This window comes from Natrix helvetica (assembly GCF_964273705.1).
Source record: "Natrix helvetica genome assembly, chromosome: Z".
Taxonomy (NCBI): Eukaryota; Metazoa; Chordata; class Lepidosauria; order Squamata; family Natricidae; genus Natrix; species Natrix helvetica.
The window spans coordinates 5,766,972-5,785,500 of record NC_138554.1 but is presented as its reverse complement, the minus strand read 5'-3'; the positions used below and the strand labels follow the sequence as shown (position 1 = coordinate 5,785,500).

The 18,529-nt window shown below is 38.2% G+C and overlaps 1 pseudogene across 1 annotated transcript; it reads left to right on the top strand.

Moving 5' to 3' along the window:
• Positions 1 to 6,289: 6,289 nt before the first annotated feature.
• On the top strand, positions 6,290 to 11,552 carry LOC309401203 (vomeronasal type-2 receptor 26-like; annotated as a pseudogene). The gene is made up of 4 exons: positions 6,290 to 6,489; positions 7,258 to 7,549; positions 7,962 to 8,787; positions 10,655 to 11,552. The product of its transcript is annotated as a vomeronasal type-2 receptor 26-like (transcript).
• The last annotated feature ends 6,977 nt before the right edge of the window (positions 11,553 to 18,529 follow it).

The window sequence follows — 18,529 nt, the reverse complement described above, 5'->3', positions numbered from 1 at the left end:
AAGATAATACAAAAAAGACAAAAAAGGAGAAAAACCATCATAACCTCCTTTCCAAAACCATTACTACATATTTATGAAACATTTCTCAACCAAATCCCATAGACACTTCCTTTGAACCGTACCTTAATTTTACAAAATCAATCCAGGGATACCAATCTATAGTATACTTATCGTAAGAGTGATCTTTTAGGTATACAGAAATTTTATCCATTTCGGCAAGATTTGCTACCTTAACTATCCATTCTTCTATAGAGCATAATTCTGCTTTCTTCCAATATTGTGCTATCAGCAGTCTAGCTGCTGTAATCATATACAATATTAATTTAGTTTCAGCAACAGTGCAGTCAGGTACTATGCCCAATAGAAAAAATTGGGGAGCAAATTTAATTTTTCTTTTAAGAATCTTCTTCTGCATTATCCACCATATTTTAATCCATAAAGCCTTAACTTTCTTACAGGACCACCAAATATGAAAGTATGAAGCGTTTGAACAATCACACCTGCAGCACTTAGGATTGTAATTTGGATACATTTTAGACAGCTTAGCTGGATCTAGATGCCATCTATAAAACATCTTGTAAAAATTTTCCCTTAAATTCTGGGCTTGCGTAAACTTCCCATTTCTAATCCAGATCTTCTCCCATGTATCTAACATTATAGGCTCCTCTATATTCTGTGCCCACTTTACCATACAATCCTTAACTAACTCAGAAGCAGAGTCTCTCTTTATCAAAATATTATATATTCTTTTAATATGAAATTGTCCTTGGTCCCTAATTTGCTCAGTCAACTCATCATACGTATTCTCAATACCTATCCTCATATCTTCCTTAAACCTAAATTGTAACTGTTGATATTGAAACCAAGTCTGTACAATCTTTTTATCTTTTAGTTCATCTATCAACTTTAGCTCCCAATGATTATCTACCCAATCCAACAGTTGAGCATATGTAGTTTCATCGTGCCTCTGTGTTATACTAATATTTTCTATCATATGCCTTGGTATTACCCAGTCAGGAATCTTACATTGCATATTTGGCTGATGCTTCTTCCAGACTCTTAACAACGCAGACCTGTATATATGCGTTCTAAAAACAAAATCCTGCTTTTTACCATACATTAAATACGCATGCCAACCATAAAGCAGATCATATCCTTCTAGATTAAGAATCTTCTCCTCCGTCATATTTATCCAGTTACTAATTGCTCCCAGGACAGCTGCATCATAATACAACATCAGATTAGGCATTTTCAATCCTCCTCTCTCCCGCACAGCATTTTCAATCCTCCTCTCTCCCGCACATCTTGTATAATCTTCAACTTAACTCTGGGTTTTTTCCCATCCCATATAAACTTATTTATGTCCCCTTGCCACTCTAACAAAGTAGCCTCTCTTTTAATTATTGGTGTCATCTGAAACAAAAATAAGAACCTCGGTAGTATATTCATCTTAACCGCAGCTATCCTTCCTAAGAAAGACAGATGGTTCCTATTTTTCTACTTGAATTTTTATATGCTTATGAAGTGCTAGGTTGGCAGAAGCTGGGACAAATAATAGGAGCTCACTCTGTTATGTGGCACTTGGGATTCAAACTGCCAAACTGCCGACCTTTCTTTTCGACAAACTCATTGTCTTAGTCTCTGACCCGCAACATTAATAGAGCGATAGAATCAAGATCACAAGAAGATGTAGTATCACTTTAAAAACCTTAATAAAACCACACTCAGAAAACTGTATCCTGTTTTGGTCACCACACTATAAAAAAATATGTGGATATTCTAGAAAGAGTGCAGAGAAGAAGCAACAACAGTCATTAGGGGCTGAAGGTTAAAACATATGAACAGTAGTTAGAGGAAGTGGGTATGACTAGTCTAGGGAAAAGAAGAAGTGGTGTGACATAATAACAGTGTTCCAATATTTGAGGGACTCCTACAAAGACAATGGGTTCAAACTATTTTTAAAAACACCAAAACCCGAGACCAGAAACAATGGATGGGAACTACGCAAGGAGGGAAGCAACTTAGAACTAAGGAGAAATTTCCTAGCGGTGAGAGCAATCAATCAATGGAATAGCTTGCCTCCAGAAGTTGGGGGATTACTTCATCACTGGAAGCTTTGAAAAAGAGACTGGAAAACCATTTGTTAGAAATGGTATAGGACCATGATGAAAAACCAATGGTACACAAGCCACAGGTAGCACATGGAGCCATATTTGCCAGCATGCAAGACATCAGCTCTGCCGTGCACATCTGCATTGGCCAACTGAATTTTGGGCTTCTGGGGGGCTAGGGTAGCCCGTTTTCCATTCCCCAGATTTCAGGAAAGCCTCCGGAACCTTGGGATGGCGAAAACTCCCCCATGCCCAGGGTGGTGGTGGTGTCGTGCACGCATATACAGATGGATGAGGTGCATTGTATTAGGGGTGTGGGCAGACACGAACGTGCAATAATGCATGCACGCACAATTTGGGCACACCTTTACAAAAAGGTTTGCTATCACTGGTGTAGAATCTCCAAACTGGCACGAATAGCCAACATTCCAGAAGATAGGCTCAAGATACAGAAGGATCTTGACAGACTTGAACATGGGGCCCTCTCTAACAAAATGAAATTCAATGGTGAAAAAAATACGGTTCTACCTTTAGGCAAGAAAAACAACTTGATTGTAGGATTTGTTGCCTAGGCAGGGGGTTGGACTAGAAGACCTCCAATATCCCTTCCAACTCTGTTATTGTATTATATTCTGTTTCTTTGTTTGTTTGTTTGTTTGTTTGTTCATTTGTGATAATTTATTTGGCGCACATTCACTGTCAGGGTTTCTGGGCTGCTGAAAAAAATCCAAAATACAAGCAATAGAAATAATAAACATTCCTACACACACACACACACACACACACACACACACACACACACACACACACCGGGGATGACAATCCATTAGATAAGCCACCTGACGGGCTCCATCCCACTCTGTGTTTCAAAGGCCTGTTGGGCCTTGCAAAAGACTATCAAAGTGGGTGCCAATCCAACTTCCATGGGGAAGATGTTCCAAAGAGAGGGAGCCACCATAGGCCCATCTTCTGAGTCCTGCCACATGGGCTTTCTTAGGAGAGAAGACCCTCCCTGACTCCCCACTTTGATGGTTCAGGAAGATGTGACCAGGATGAGATGGTCCTTGAAATAACATGGTCCCAACTATATTAAGATTTAAAGGTAAAAACCTTTACCCAGAAGGAAATTGGCAGCCAATGCAGCTCTCACAAGGAAGGTGACACATTTGAACACCTGGGTCTACACAAAACCACCTTCTTCTTCTTCTTCTTCTTCTTCTTCTTCTTCTTCTTCTTCTTCTTCTTCTTCTTCTTCTTCTTCTTCTTCTTCTTCTTCTTCTTCTTCTTCCTCCTCCTCCTCCTCCTCCTCCTCCTCCTCCTCCTCCTCCTCCTCCTCCTCCTCCTCCTCCTCCTCCTCCTCCTCCTCCTCCTCCTCCTCCTCCTTCTCCTTCTAACCTACATATTTTCTGGACAGTACATTGACTGGGTCAAATCTTTTCTAAACCACAAAAACAATAGTAATACAAATAAATATCTGTTAAAATCCTACAACTCCAACAATATTGGTCTCTTTCTATAGTCCTTTATCATTTTCCAATAGTTCATTTAAACATAAACAGCATTACTTTGGGCCCTATATTTATTACATCCTGCTAAGTAATATCAATTAATATTTTAAAAATTCCTCCTCCTCCTCCTCCTCCTCCTCTTTCATGATTGGACATTGGGATCATATTAGCAATCCTATTTTTATCAACAGCCACACGAAAAAGTGCTGCTGAGTTTTGTCCAAACCAGTCCATTAGATTTCAAAGCCATGATGTCCTTCTTCTGTCTGGTCCTCGTTCGCCTTCAGTCTTTCCCTGGAAGATTAAGTGAAGTATGCCATATTTTTCCAGATGTCGCATCACATGTCCAGAATATTCCAACTTTTGCTTTTTTATGGTTTTGATGATGATTTCCATTGGCTTTCCCAGGCGGCTTATCACCTCCTCATTTCCATATAGGCAATTGAATTTTGAAACAATTGGAGCCTCCGGATATTTTTCAAGGGAAGTCCCATATCTGAATGGTTGAATAGTTGGCAACTCCTTATCTCTGCTAAAAAATGCTCTGTCCTACACAGTGTCAACAAAAACCAGAACACCAAATGCAAGCTGGGTGGATACTACCTAATAGATGACCCATACTCTGTCAAGGACCTGTCAAGGAGTACTCATCTCTAAAGATCTAAGCCCCAGAGCACCCTGGAACCCCATTGCCAAAAAGGTTGTCAACCTTATTTTGCGAAGTTTTTCCTATCGTAACCTTATACTGCTAACTAGGGCATAGAAAACCTTTCCTAGAGCAATCCTTGAATACTGCTCACATGCCCGGAATCCACACTGTATAGCAGACCTAAATACAATAGATAATGTCCAGAGGTATTTCACAAGAAGAGTACTTAACTCATCTGCTCGCAAGAACATACCTTATGCCACCATTCTCGAAATTTTAGGCTTGGACAACCTCGAACTTCTCCGTTCTGACCTAAACATAGAACACAAAATTATCTGATATAAAGTTCTACCTGTATATGACTACTTCAATTTCAACTGCCCTAGTACAAGGGCAAACAATACATACCAACTCAAAGTAAACCGCTCCAAACCCGATTGCAGAAAATACAACATCAGCAATAGAGTGGTCAGTGCCTGGAATGATCTACCTGACTCCGTTGTTAGTTGCTCAAACTCCCATATCTTTAACTTTAATCTGTCCACCGTGGATCTCACACATTTCCTAAGAGGTCCCTAAGGGGCCATGCATAAGTGCCTACGATCGATGTTCTACTGTCCCCATTGATATGTACTCATTATATGTGTTCATGGCCGTGTTACACTAATTTATACCAATCTATTTGTACTAATCTCATGCAAAAATGTCCCTGTCTATACTAATACTTGTTGCCTTGTACATGTTGACAAATTATATATATATATATATATATATATATATATATATATATATATATATATATATATATATATGTTGTAATTGTACTGATATATATGTATATGTATATGTATATGTATATGTATATGTATATGTATATGTATATGTATATATGTGTGTATATATATATATATATATATATATATATATATATATATATATACATACATACATACATACATACATACATACATACATACATACATACATACATACATACATATATATATATATATATATATATATATATATATATATATATATATGGAGAGCCCCACATAAAGCTGCTGATCTCATAATTGGTGGCATAGTCTATTTCTTTTATGAATTGAACTTAAAGGAACATTCCTGTGTACAGCATTATGATGTAGAGGTTTATTTACAAATGAAGGTGTTTTTCTTCATTTTATATTTTTAGCCAGTTCCCCAAAAATTGTTTAGATGAGTAAAAGATGTTACAGTGCAAATGTAGGTTTCATATCTAACATAAGGCATTCTGTCTTTCCAATGTTTCTAGTTCTGAGAGAACAAATAATATGTTAAAATGTTAGCAGTAAAATAGTAGAAACTTTAGTGCAAAAAAAGTTTTCAGTGAGTTCACGGTATTTTTTTAAAAAAGTTTCTACATTGTTACTCCTCATGACTGATACCTGTTGGATATATTCCTATTCTATTTTGTGAAAAATCGATAGAAAATAAATGTTTTTAGATTCAAAAAACACTTTCAACAATTTCAACAACCAGGCATATACTTTATTGCAAATCTCCCTTATATGATTTTTATTCTCATTTGCTCATATAAAAAAAAAAGTTGAACTAGTGGCCAATTATTATCTCATCAAAACAAAATAATTAACCCCCACGGGAATCACCATATTTTCTCAGCTAGGCCAAAACACCAAAGACTGCACAGAAGGAAATGATATTCAATAACAGTCAAGGTATCAGCTTGGATAAATGAAACATTTGAAGTACAGGAAGTTTGGCACAAGGGTAACAACAGCTCTTTTGGGCTCATTGCTTCAGATGTCTACCCTCTGTTCTCTTCTGCCAGAGTATCTGTTCAAATACTGTACAAGATACAAATATGCACTCACAGGGATATTCAAGTAGAAAAGAATAGATTTTCTCATTAGTTGCATTCTCATATATAACCTTGGATCAATCTTTAGATGAAGTATTGGACTATAGGTACTTTCTGATCAGGAGGATGGAAGGAAAAACATTTACACAATAACAAAATCATGAAGATGTTCCTTGTGATGTTTTTGGTACACAAAGTAGTCACTCTGAAATGCCCTGCAAGTGATGCTTTCCTTGTTCCACATGAGTGGTACCAGCCTGGAGACCTCATCATTGGTGGGATGGCATCTCACTTCACTTACCACCTTTATGAAGCTAAATTTAGTGAAAATCCATCTAAGAAACCTTATGAAATACCAGTGTAAGATTTTTTTCTATATCTAATCTTACCCAGATTTTCAAAAATCCTTTATATGACTAAAACATTATCTGTGCATAAATGTAAGGTTTAAAATATAATATATGACTTTCCTTCCTTCCAATTGGATCTGTTAAAGAAAGGAGAAATAACCTTCTTAACATTATCTTAAAGTATTTCACGTGAAATGTATAAAACCTCAAATCAAGAAATCTATATATAAAGATTTACTGGGATAAAGATAATTTTTAGAAAGATTTGACATCTCTCCTCACAAAACATACAGTTGGTAAATAAGTGATACCTTCATAAACAGTTTTTTTAAAAAACATAATGGAACATATTGTATTTTGAAAGAAGTGACCACTTGTATTTGTTGCAATACATATTTCTTCGAAGTCAGGGAAATGCTGTGTAAAATAAATTTGAGCTCTGTGGAAATTAGCAATAGAAGAGAATATTTTAGTACAGGGTGGAAATGAGAGGCTCCTCTCACATTGATTGTTTTCTTGAAGACGTCTCATTAGCCAAACTAGATAATATCATCAGTGCTAGGTTGTGTTGATGTTACCTACTTTGGGTAATGAAATGTCTGCAAGAAAACAGCCAGGCTCAGAGAACACCAAGGTTCCCGCTGTAGAAATATTAGAAAAACTATTTTCTTTCTATTACTGTCAGAGAAAGAAATGTTTGCTATTTATACAGAAATGTTGTCACCTTATGAGAATTGTCAATTTTCACTTTCAACTGGAGGTATTTAAATTTTTGCAGCATATTCACTAAATTTCATCAACATGTCCTCGCCTTGGCCTTTGCTGTGAAGGAGATCAACAAGGACTCAAAGATCTTACCTAATGTCACTCTTGGTTTCCACATCTATGACAGTTACTTTAATTCAAGGATGACCTATCGCACCACTCTGGACCTGCTTTTCAAATCTCAGGAATTTGTCCCTAACTACAAGTGTGATAGCCAGAAAAATCTCAGGGCTATCATTGGTGGACTGGATTTTGTCACATCTTCTCAGATTGCTGAAGTTACTGGATCCTTCAAAATTCCACAAGTAAGTTGCTTAATCGCTAAGGAGAACAATTCTATATTCTGTTCTTGATGTAGTTTTGGATTAATTAAGGAGCATCAAAGATTAGGGTTATGTTCTAATTAAGATGTTCTTCTTGGCTTAAGGTCTGTTAGTTGATATAATATTGAAACTATAATGCCAAATACAAGAATTGAGGATTCATATACAGTCCACCCCTGAGGAAAGAGTTAAGAATAGTATTCTTTATTTATATCAAAAGAATTGATCAATTCTATGTGTTTGAAATAATTCCAATACATTTCTCTCCATATTTATACTTAGAAGAATTTAAGGAAAACAATTCCTTCCTTGCATAAATTTTATATGAAAACTAGATCAGGACAATTGCATTTGATCTTACAACTGAAGACAATACTACTCTACTTTCTTGCAGCTGACCTATGGCTCACTACCCCAAGAGCAATTTCAGACCCATAAGCTCTCTTCAGTATATTTCATGGTCCCCAAAGAGGACCATCAGTACGTTGGGATTGTCCAACTGCTTCACCATTTCAGATGGACATGGATTGGGATATTTGCTGTTGATAACAACAATGGAGAAAATTTCTTACAAAAAATGCAGCCCTTGCTTTCAGAGAATGGGATCTGCTCATCATTCATAGAAAGACTTACACAACTGGTCCACTTTGAAGACTTTCCAGAAGTATATTCAAGAGTCTCTAGTATTACCATAAATTGGATAAATAGCAAAGCCAATGCATTTCTTGTCTATGGAGAATCATTGACAATTACGTGGCTGAGAGTTGTCACATTTATGGTAGATCCTGAAAGCAAGGAAATTGCATTATTTAGAAGGGTGTGGATCATGACTGCCCAGATTGATTTTGTATTATCAGGATTTCAAATCAGGTGGGATCTCCAGATGTTCCATGGGGCTATTTCCTTCACCGTTCATTCAACAGCAGTTGCAGGTTTCAAGGAATTTCTTCAGACCATCAATCCTCTTTCACACCACAGAGATGGGTTTCTGCAGGAAGTATTGGAACAATCGTTTGATTGTTCATTTCCAAAACCAGAATTACAAGAAATGCATAGTAGGAACTGCACTGCGGAGATGAAGCTTGAGGATCTCCCTGGACCTGCCTTTGGAATGGAGATGACTGGCCAAAGCTACAGCATCTACAATTCTGTTCATGCTGTGGCTCATGCTTTGCAAGCTCTATACACATTGCATTTCAATAGAAAAAAAACTAGGATATGTAAAAATCTTGACTTTCCACATCTCCAGGCTTGGCAGGTATTCCTTTTGCTGTGGACACTTTGTTTATTTCAATACAATACAATAGTAGAGTTGGAAGGGACCTTGGAGGCCTTCTAGTCCAACCCCCTGCCTAGGCAGGAAACCCTATACCATTTCAGACAGATGGCTATCCAACATCTTCTTAAAGACTTCCAGTGTTGGGGCATTCACAACTTCTGGAGGCAAGCTGTTCCACTGATTAATTGTTCTAACTGTCAGGAAATTTCAATAAGCAGTTTGACATAGAATTATTTTTTGACCCCATTGTGGAAAATATTTTCTGCATGTGGAATCAAGCATGAGAAATCAAGCTAAAAATAAGGAGGGATTTCCTGTTGGTGAGAACAATTAACCATTAATTAGTGGAGCAGCTTGCCTTCAGAAGTTTTGGATGCTCCAACATTGGAAATCTTTACAATTTATCTGAAATAGCGTAAGGTCTCATCCTTGAGCACTGTGTTGGATGAGAAGACCTCCAAGTCCATTCTGACTCTGAAACTGTTCTGTCTTAAATAGAGGCAGAAAAAGGGTTTCTTTCTATCAATGATGAAAGATTATATATTATCTATGTGGAAGTAGATTGCAATTCTTTAAATTATGATTTAGATTCACTACTTAAACAAGTAGTGAATCTAAATCATAATTTAAAGAATTGCAACCTTCCAAAATCCTATTTTGCATTCTGCTTCAGTTAATTCTGACTTTCCCTTATATTGATATCAAGTTAAATACATCGTGTAGAAATGTACATTATCATACAATATTGATTATCAAATCTCTAAGCTTAATAACATTGTAGGAATGGGAAGAAAGAGTGAATGAAACTTGGATATGATTTTCTCTTCTCTATTATATTGCTTTTCATTCCCTCTATCTTTTATTCCCTTTCAAGTAGCTCCATTCACATCTTCAAGGCATTTCTTTTAACAATTCAGCTGGGGAGAGAGTGTTCCTGAATGAGAAAGGGGAAACAACAGGTGGATTTGACATCACCAACTTGATCACTTTCCCAAACAGATCCTTTCAGAGAGTTACAGTTGGAAAGGTGTATCTACAGGCTCCAAAAGGAAAGGAATTTTTCATTGATGAAGATCTAATTGTCTGGCACCCAACTTTTAACCAGGTATCAAATTAGTGATTCCACCTTAACCCATTACGATCCCATATTGAAATCTCTTTAGAAATCTAATTTCTATTTTTTTAAATAAACAATGGCATATTCTTTCAAATGTTGTGGATGATGAAAGATTCCTCAAATTGACAAATATGATATTACAATGTAAACGCCAGGATTGCATATTTGGTGGGCATTTCCACTTGAAATCACAAGAGTGGCCATGTTTGCATGACATCATTACCATGTATAATTATCTATTTTCCCTGCACTTCAGACAGGAGGTTTTGTACCTCATTATAATTTCTACATCTTTTCAAGTTGATGATGGAGTTGTTAAATTCTGCATCCTTTTTGGAAGTCAATAATCATGTTACTCCACTAAGGAGAAAATTCAGAAATTCAGAAGTTTTTAAAACTCTCCTTTTCAAATCATTTCCAGGTTTATCATCAGGTTCTTCCTTTCTCTCGATGCAATGACCCTTGTTTTCCTGGATCCTGGAAGAAAGGGATTGAGGGAAATCAGTTTTGTTGCTATGACTGTGTTCCGTGCCCTGAAGGGAAGATTTCAAATCAAAATGGTAGGGTGGGAATTCTATGACATTTCATTAGACTTAATAACATTTTAATAAACTACTTGGAGGCATAAAAAGAATGTGATTTTCAATAATTTAGAAGGCCTAGATGACAAATTCCTTGATTTTCCTTCCAGATATGGATGATTGTTTTGAATGCTCAGAAGATCATTATCCAAATAAAGAAAAGAAAGGATGTATCCCTAAACTGGTGGTGTTTCTAACCTTTGCAGAAACCTTAGGAATTGGTTTAACCTCAGCAGATCTTGGTTTCTTCTCCTTGACCTCATGGGTACTTGTAACATTTATTAAGCACAGGGATACTCCCATTGTCAAAGCTAACAACCGGTCTTTAACCTATACTCTCCTTGTCTCTCTTCTGCTCTGTTTTCTCTCCTCTTTGCTCTTCCTCAGCCAACCTGGGAAAGTGACCTGCCTTCTCCGACAATCAATGTTTGGTATCACTTTCTCAGTGGCCATTTCTAGTGTGCTGGCCAAAACCATCACTGTAATTGTTGCTTTCATGGCCACTAACCCGGGATCTCAGATGAGGAGATGGGTGGGAAAAAGATTGGCCTTTTTATTGTCTTTTCTTGCTCTCTCTTACAAGTATGTTTTTGTCTTCTTTGGTTGTCAACATCTCCACCATTCCCTGAGTTGGACATGCACTCAGAGCTCCAAGAAATGATTTTACAATGCAATGAGGGTTCAACATCCTTCTTCTACTGTGTCCTGGGCTACATGGGTGTCTTGGCCATTGCCAGCTTTATCGTGGCTTTCCTTGCCCGTAAATTACCTGACAGCTTTAATGAAGCCAAGTTCATCACCTTCAGCATGTTGGCCTTCTGCAGTGTGTGGATCTCCTTCTTTCCAGCCTATCTGAGCACAAAGGGAAAAGCCATGGTAGCTGTGGAGGTCTTCTCCATCTTGGCCTCCAGCGCTGCATTACTGGGATGTATATTCCTCCCAAAATGCTACATCATTGTTTTGCGGCCTGACCTCAACCACAGGGAGCAACTCAAAAAGAGAAATTAGTTTATCATGTCATCTTACTGGCTCAGAAAAATTGCTTAAAAAGAAATAAAAAGAATGCCATCTATACGAAAAATATTGTATATAAAGTTATAAGAACAGTTATTTTTTTATTTTTGTCCAAGAAGTATTTGTGTATGATATTTATGATTATTAAGATTTATAACAATTGTTGGTTCCAAAATAAAGTGCTCATGTTGTTGTGTTAGCACCATTTTCTAAGATTCCTTAACCAAATCCTTCTTTTCAACACATCCATTGAATTTGGTTTTGGTGATCTAGCTGTCTTGTTCCCTGTTAGGATCTTTTGGATATTGGCTCAAATGATGCCCAGTGTTTGCTGAGACATGATCATCATTTCGATACTATCCATTCCTAAAGTGTTACATAAAGACAGGAAAAAGCTGATTACCATTTTCTGAAAATGCAGTTAACACAGTATCATAGGATATCAGTTTTTTGATTTGTAAGTGTTCTTTCAAGCATAAAATGTGTTGAGTTTTTGAATCTTGTACATTTATCTCCATCTTTAAAAAGGCAATAAATCAGATTAGTTGAACTTGATTATGTGTGGATCTGTTTTCTGCCTGATGTTTATTTCCAGTCCAATTTTTTTTCCCGGGGAGCAATGGAAACAACTAGCATCACATCTAACCTACAAGCAGAAGCAGTGTCTGACCACACAGCAGTTTGACACTCTCCTGCAGTGTGTGTGCAATTTGTGCAACTTTGCAGCATTCCAACTATGCAAGAAATAGTCCAGATCTTCATAAATTAATAACAGGCTGCAGCTAAAGAGAGCCTCTCCTAGTTTAATAAATATTAAAAGTCCTTAAACATGATTAAGAAAGGGAAGGAACTCCTTTTTATTTTTTCAAGGTTTTTGATTTTTATTACAAATTTTTACATATTTTATGAACAATGTTTTGTCCAGATCTTTTCTTTTACATCCTCTCATAGGCATAATCCATTTTGCACCACATCTCTGTTTCCAATTTCAGCCATATTATTCTCTTTCCATATTTTTTTATCTTAAATTTATTTTCTTCTTAGCACATAAACAATATCACTAATCGCCCATAATTTCTAATCTCTTACAACACCATCAATTCCATCGCTAAATATGTTTCTCAAATTCCTCATCCCACTCATTAACATTTCATCTTCATCTCTTCACTTTAAATTATCTTCAAAGTTAAACCAAATTATCATTTCACATTTCATCGGTGGACCTGTTTTGCTGTAAGCAGCATACATCATCAAACTCAATTTTTACCTAAAGAACATTTAACTTAATTAATTCTCCACATTTCATAAGGTTCATATAATTCCCTTACATCTTAATTAACTACCCACCATTAATAATATTAATACAATTCCCTTTAATCGACTAACATGTTCCTTATTTCCCTTCTTCCCTCTTTCTGCCACTTTGGAAGGATGGAAGGCTGAGTCACCAGTCAACCTGGTGAGATTTGACATGCAAAATCACAGTCATTTGACAGTCAGCAGAAGTAGCCTGCAGTACTTCACTCTAACCACAGTGTCACTGCAGCTCCTCAAGTGGCCATCTTCACCGGAAGTCATCATTTCTATTACTTTCATTGGCAATTGCTCATTAAAAAAAATAGATGAACCATCAGCTACTTATTATCTCATCAAAACAAAATAATTATCTCCTAGGCGCCCAGGAATAGGGCCTTCTCTGTGATGGGCCCAGCCCTCTGGAATGACCTCCCCCCAGATATCAGGACAACGACCGATCTCCGCTTCTTCCGCATGAAACTCAAGACCCACCTGTTCCAACTAGCCGGCCTGGCTTAACTAGAACTTTCTAACCTCCCTGGCAATTTAAATATTTTAATATTTTATATGTAAATTTTGGGGGGTTTTAACTGTTTTAATTGTTTTAATTTATTGTTATTTATTTTAACTTGACTGTTAAATATTGGTGTTACCTCCTCCATGCCACACTTGTATTTTGATTTAATTGTACGTCGCCCCGAGTCCCTTTGCGGAGAGGGGGCGATTGATAAATCGAAATAAATATAAATATAGTGGAAACACCATATTTTCTTAGCTAGGCCAAAAATGCTACATGGAGGGGCATTTCAATTCAACAACAATCTAGGCATCTGTTTGGCTGTGAAGTAAATCTTCAACCACAGGGTGTTTAGTACAAGGTGTAATAATGTCTCTGGCAGATTAATTGCTTCAAGTTTCTACCCTCTGTTCTTTTCTGGTAGAGTATCTGTTCAAATTCTTGTGATAGTCAAGATGCAAGTTTGCACTCTTGTGAATCTTCAAATGGAAAATTTTACATTTCCTCATCAGGCGTTTTCTCAGATATAAACCTTGCATTAAACCTTAGCGGAACTATTGGTTCATATGTACTTCCAGTGGGCAGGATGAAAGACAAAACATTTTCACAATAACAAGAATATCAATATGCTTTTTCTGGTGTTTTTGGTGCACAAAGTAGTTACTCTGAGCTGCCCTGCCAGTGATGCTTTCCTTGTTCCACATGAGTGGTACCAGCCTGGAGACCTCATCATTGGTGGGATGGTGTCTCATCTCTTTTTCCAATTTTCTGAAATGAAATTCAGTGAACATCCTTCCAAAACTCCTTATGGTACCCCAATGTAAGAATTTTTCTTTGTTATCTAATCATAGCCAGATGTCCAAAAATGCCTTATATGAATAAAAGTTGTTTGTGCAAAAATAGATTACATTATGTAATCTATTTTTTTGTGTCTTTCAATTGCATCTGGTTCTGGTATCATGTGATCATGATACTGCCTCAGAGAAATTGCCTAAAAAGAAATAGAAAGAATGCTGTCTATAGGAAAAAATACTGCATATAAAGTTATAGGAACAGATTTATAATGATTGTTGATTCCAAAAGAAATGCTCACATTGATATGTTTTCATCATTTTCCTGGATTCTTTAACCACGTCCTTTCTTCTTTTCAACACATCCATTGAATTTGATTTTGATCATATAATTTTCTTGTTCCCCAAAGAGCTGGGGAAAAGTTGGTCCAATTATGTGGTCCCTGCTGCTAATAGCAGTAATCCAGCATACTGAACTTTTAACCCTATATATATCACCAGCCCCCTTCATGTTCCATTAATCTTATGATCAGAGTGGCCAAAACTTCCCATCCTATTATAGCCTGGAGACTGGAACTCTTGTCTTTTATAGCTCCAACTTGCCAACTTGTCCAAGTACAAAGAGCAGATCGGAAGATCCATTGCAGTCACTGGTAGGACACCGCAAAAGGACAAAACCAAGTTACCAGTTAAATACATAGATTTTCCAGGTGTTTTGGGGGGAAGAAAAAGCAGTCCTTATGCCATACAGATACCACATCTTTGCTATAGACCCGGTCCTTGGTATGTGTGGAGCTAAAATACCCACTAAGATATAGTACCGCATGTCAATTAAGAGATGCCCAGTGCTTATTCACCTGGATCAAAACACAGAAAGTCCTCAACCAGTTTTTAGGGGCAACCGAAGGATGACCTCCAAGGAGTCTCGCCAGATAATGTATCCTCAGTTTGAGTAGGGCTCTTGAAGTCAAGGACAGAATAGTAGTACCTCCCATCTTTGAGAAGGGAAGTTTATCAGCTTTGCCATAATGACTAAAGAGCAAGGCATGGGAAACGGCTGCTGGAATTGGATATGTCTAGTTTAATGAAAAGAAGGACTGGTGTGACATTATAGCAGTGTTCCAATACCTAAGGGGTTGCCATAAGGAAGAGAGGGGTCAGCCAATTTTCCAAAGCACCGCAAGGCAGAACAAGACACAATGGATGGAAACTAATCAAGGAGAGGACTACGGAGAAATTTCCCGATAGGACAATTGATCAGTGGAATGGCTTTGTCAGACTAATCATGAACTGGCAGATACATGGTAACAAGGTTAGCCAATGTATAGGCAATGCAACTGGGTCAGCCAATGGGAACTATTTGGTGACTGAGAGCCATGCCAGATGGCTTGGAGCCTGGGCGTGGCTTACCTATGTAGCTCTGAGTCTGTGCAAGAGAACTAATCTAGTCTACTCTCTGGGCTCGTCTCTGCTGTACTCTGCCTGTGGTTGTACTTATGTACAATCTCTTCTCTCTACCATGTTATAAGAACCATTGTTGGTATTGTATATATACTTATGTGTTATATTGTATATAAAGAGAAGTTAATGAATTCCTGCTGAATTCTGTGTATGCTTTCTGGATGTGATTTTCCGCAGCAAATTCTGACAGACTTGCCTCCAAAACCTGTATGTGATCCAACACTGGAGGTTTTTAAGAAGAGATGGACAACCATTTACATGAAATGGTATAGAATTTCCTGCCTGAGCAGGGGGTTGGACTAGAAAACCTCCAAGGCCCCTTCCAACTCTGTTATTCTGTAGAAATAATAAAGGTGGAATATAGTGTAAAAAATAAAATAAAACAATAAAATAAAAAGTAAAATAAAATCTGGTGTGGCGTGTGAGAAAGATTAAAAAATGAAACATCTGTGGTGAAATTGTAATCCAAACCCCACCCAGTTTTTACCTGCATTGTCAGTTTGCACAAGGGGATGTCATTTCCATGGCACCAATAATAGGTTGACTGATATGCTTTATTAAAATTCCCAAGAATAATCAGCCTAAATTCCTTGGAGTGGGCTCAGCCAGCTGGATCAATTCAGTAGAAGGCTGGGTTTTTTTTAAAAAAAATCTGTGCTTGACTTGAAATGAACTTCTTGGCTAGGTCCACTCTGTCAATCCTGAAGTCATTTTGGAGAGCCTTCATTGCTGCCACAGTAGGGCTGGCTGGAGCTGTGGGAACCGGAGTGGGGGAGATAGAGATAGATGGGGACTTATAGCCAGAATAAAATTCTCGCCAGGTGCAGGGAGGCCTGGATGGAAACCAACTGTAGTTGGGACAGTGACTGGATTGGACCATGTGATGGACATATGGACTAGGGCAAGACATATGGACTAGGGCACCTCTCCCACCTCAGCCTGTATTTTTAAATTTTGGTCTTAGGCTAAGTTTTTAATTTTTATAAATTTGTACAGGGGTTTAAAGTTTAATTTGATTTTAACTATATTTATGATTATTTGTAAAGTTTTTAATTTGGTACCTGTACACCGCCCCGAGTCCCTTCGGGGAGAGGGGGTGGTCTAGAAATCAAATAAAATAAATAAATAATAAATAAGAGTCGGTTCCACCTATCGTAGTGTCCTTTTTCCTCTGCCAACCGGAAGTCCGGTTCCCCCACCATAGAGTCTCCTCCTAGCATGGCGTCCTTTTTCCTCTGCCAACCGGAAGTCCGGTTCCCACACCATAGAGTCTCCTCCTAGCATGGCGTCCTTTTTCCTCTGCCAACCGGAAGTCCGGTTCCCCCACCATAGAGTCTCCTCCTAGCATGGCGTCCTCTTTCCTCTACCTGTCCTAACTGAAAGCCCTATCAATTGTGGAAGCGATGGGTAAGAGGAAGCTGCAGCAGAGGGATGAAAGAGCCACATGCAGCTCCAGAGCTGTGGGTTGATGACCTCTGGACCGGGGGAAAGAACTTTTAATTTGGGTGGGGAAAACCATGGTACTTTCAGAGTCCTGTTTTCACCAAATGTGCCAATATGATATGCCTAATAAATTTGGAGTTTGAGGATCACCTTGGCCTCGGAGTTTTGATTGTGATGGGTCTGTTACTTGGAATCCCGACACACTCTTTCTGGGAGATTTCACTATCTGAATTTTGATCCGCTGGATGGAACAAAAATGTTCTGTCAGAATCAGCTTCCTGACTTTGCTCAGAAGATCAGGCAAACTTATTCAGTGTGGTTCTCTGACACAATAATACATGGAAATGTCAGCAGCTGACAAGGAGTCCAACTGAAGGGAAAACTCCTTCTTGGCATTGTCTGAAGCAATGGTGGTGCAGCTCTAAGAAAAGACGAATGCTATTTCCTTCCATCATTTGCTTCCATCTTCACCTAAGTATAGTACACAAAATTGTCTGCTACAACATCCTTCCTGTCAATGACTGCTTTGGCTTCAACTGCAGTAATACATGAGCACACAATAGATACAAACTTATAGTAAATCGCTCCAAACTCGATTGCAGAAAATACTATTGTGTCCAGGCAGATGACGTCAGGGATTTCCCTCTGACTGCTGGCATCTGCGCTAGCAACAGCCAGGTCGCGTCTGATTGGCTAAGACGCGACCTGGCTGAGAGCGGGGAAACTCTGGCTTGGGGATTGGCAGCTTCGTATAAATAGCTGTCAGACGAACCCTGCTTTGATTCTCTCCTGTATTTTGCTGTGACTGTTTTGTTCAATAAAGATTCTTGATTCTCCTCACGACTCCGCTCGCCTTTCGTTCGTACTTAACAAATACGACATCAGCAACAGAGTGGTCAATGCCTGGAACGCTCTGACTCTGTTGTTATATCCTCAAACTCCTAAAACATTAACCTTAAACTGTCTATTGTGGACCTCACCCCATTCGTAAGAGATCTGTAAGAGGCGTGCATAAGCGCACCATCATGCCTACCATCCCTGTCCTACTGATTCCATTTATTTGTACCCATTTCCATTGGCTCCATTTAGGCCCAGGGTACCTGCGAGACCACCTACTGCCACCAGTAGCCTCCCACCATCCAGCGCGATCCCACAGAGTTGGCCTCCTCAGGGTGCCGTCGGCCACGCAGTGTTGGCTAGCGACCCCCAGGGGGAGAGCCTTCTCCGTTGGAGAGCCTTCCCTCTGGAATGAGCAGCCCCCAGAGCTTTGCATAATCCCCGACCTCCGGTCTTTCCGACACGCCCTAAAAAGTTGGCTTTTCCAGCAAGCCGGCCTGGCCTGAACAAAATAAAATAAATGCTTGATTTAATTGTTAATTTTAATCCAATTTTTAAAATGTTATTGTTCATACTAATTGGGTTTGTTGGATACTCTATCTAATTTCTTTTTAACTTTTATAATT